The following is a 2602-nucleotide window of genomic DNA, read 5'->3' as shown; positions in this document are numbered from 1 at the left end:
TGTCTGTGAGATTAATCCACACTATTACATACATTTATAGTTTTGTTTTTCATTTTCATTGCTGTGTAGTATTCCACTGTGTGACTACAGCACCATATATTGTCCCCTTGTACTTCTGATACACAGCAGAATAATTTCTAACTTTCAGCTATTATGAATGATGTTCTAACACCGCTGTTAAGTATATTTTGGTGAGCATAAGTATTTGTTTCTCTTGGTATATTCTCAGGATAGAATTTGTTGAGTCATACGGTATATCTATGTTTACTAGATACTACCAAACATTTTCCCAAAGCAGTTGTACCACTTTCATTCCCACTAGCAGTATATGAAAGTCCAATTTCCTTCATAATTGACATTGTCAATTCCTTCAAGTTTAGTGATTCAGGTTAGTATATATCAATATTTCACAGTCTAATTTTACCTTTTCATGATGAGTAATAGCATTGAGAACTTTTTCATATGTTTGTTGGCCACTTTAATGTTATCATTTTGAAGTTTCTGATTAAGCCTTTTGGCCATTTTAAATATGATTGCCTGCCTTTTTTTTATGGATTTGAAGTTCTGCCTACAATCCTTTGTGGGATAAAAGTTCTTAATTTTAACAAAGTCCAAATTATCAATCTTTTAAAAATAATTGCTGCTTTACAATATTATTTAATAAATATTTTTGTTCCCCAAAGTCATAGAGATAATCTACTTTTTCATTTCTTCTAGAAGGTTAATTGTTGTAGCTTTCACATTTAGGTCCCAGGGCCATTGCAGATTATGTATTGCATATAGAGTGAATTGGAAAAAGCAAGGATAAAGGGATCTTATTTGCCTATTAGAGTTGATGTATGAAGAAAGACTTTAGTATATCATTTTTGCTCATTTACCAGGCAAACTTTCTTGAAATTAGAGGCAGAAATAAGACTTGAAGCAAACCCAAATATTTCCATTCAAGAACTCCAGTAGGTTCTCAAACTGAGTATCTCAGAAAGACCCACACTCAGCTCTGTCTGGGAAGAGGAATGCAACCATTGTGAAACATAACCATAGAAACCTATACTCCACACCTTCTGTTTCACCTAAAGGAAAAACAAAAGAAAACAAAAACCATAGTCAATGTGGGATTCAAGGAAAGAAATTCAGAGTGTTGCAGCCAGTGAGAGGAATCAAAATCAGGCATAGAGGAGAAACCTATTTTACCAGAAGAGAGTAAGAAACATTTTATGAAGGCCACAGCCTTAAGTGCTGGCAAATCAAAAAAAGCCTGAGATTTACTCAGAATATTTTAGAATGTTACCCTCTTCTTCATATCTTATGATCACATCAAGGCAGCCCCAAAATAATAAACTACAGCTGAAACAGCTGCAAGATACAAACTAGTTGTAAGTGGTAGAACACAGGAAATCCCTTAAAATAAAAGAGGAGACGAAAACAAGGCCACTACATTTTTTTGAAGCCTTTGGTACTTACAACTTCAACAAATGTTAAACAAGTCACAACTCCTGGCCAGATTAACACAAATCCTCACGTTTAAAATCCTAGTTACCTCAGTTCCTATTGGCTGATATAGTATGTTCAGCTTTAACTGCAAAAAGTCCATGCCTAAACACAATGAAAAACACAGACTACAGAAACAATTCAATAATCAGACCCAGACTGTGATATGATGAAGATGTTGGAATTATCAGACAGAGAATTTAAGACAGCTATGGTTAATATGTTAATGTCCCTAATGAAAAAAGTAGATAGACAACATTCAAGAACGGATGGTAATGTAAGCAGAGATAAAAACTTAAAAAAAAAAAGGAAATGCTAGAAATACCAAACACCTTAACGGAAAATTTTTAAAAATCTCTTTGATAGACTTTTGACATAGCTGAGGAAAGGATCAGTGAACTAGAAGATAATTAAATGGAAACTTTACAATTGGTGCTTGCTTCAGCAGGATATATAATAAAATTGGAAGGATACACAAAAGGGTAGCATGGCACCTGCACAAGGATGTCAAGCAAATGTGTGAAGCATTCCATAATTTTCAAGTTGGATAAAAAAAAAAAAAAGACATCTTCTGTCTTCCAGAGATCCATTTTAAACATAACAACATTCATAGAATCAAAGTAAAGATCAATCACACAAACAGCAAAAAGGAGCAGGAGTCAGTATTATTATGTCAGATAATTTTTGTAAACTAACAACAGTAAAAAAGGACAAAAAAGGCACTATATAATAAAAGGTTCAATGCAACAAGATGACTTAACTATCATAAATATATATGCACCCAACATCGAAGAAAGTCAGTGTTGCAGTCAGTGAGGGGAATCAGAATCAGTCATAGAGGAGAAGTCTATTTTACCAGAAGAGAGTAAGAAACATTTTATGAAGGCCACAGCCTTAAATGCAGGCAAATCAAAAAAGTCTTGAGTACTTGTTCGTAAAACAAGTAATTCTAGGCCTAAAAAAAAAGGCCTAGGTGGCCATACAATAATAGTGGGAGACTTCAACACCCCACTGCCAGCATTAGACAGATTATTGAGGCCGAAACTAACAAAGAAATTCTGGACTTAAATTTGACACAACCAATTGGACCTAATAAACATTTATAGAACACTCC

General features: G+C 33.9%; 1 non-coding gene across 1 annotated transcript; it reads left to right on the top strand.

The window, feature by feature from the left end:
* Positions 1–1920: 1920 nt before the first annotated feature.
* LOC129483610 (U6 spliceosomal RNA) lies at positions 1921–2027 on the top strand. Its single transcript, XR_008658128.1, has one exon. It is a non-coding gene; the product is annotated as a U6 spliceosomal RNA (small nuclear RNA).
* The last annotated feature ends 575 nt before the right edge of the window (positions 2028–2602 follow it).

The sequence above is a fragment of the Symphalangus syndactylus genome, chromosome 5, assembly GCF_028878055.3.
Source record: "Symphalangus syndactylus isolate Jambi chromosome 5, NHGRI_mSymSyn1-v2.1_pri, whole genome shotgun sequence".
NCBI classification, from domain to species: Eukaryota; Metazoa; Chordata; class Mammalia; order Primates; family Hylobatidae; genus Symphalangus; species Symphalangus syndactylus.
This window is presented reverse-complemented; position numbering and strand designations above follow the sequence as displayed.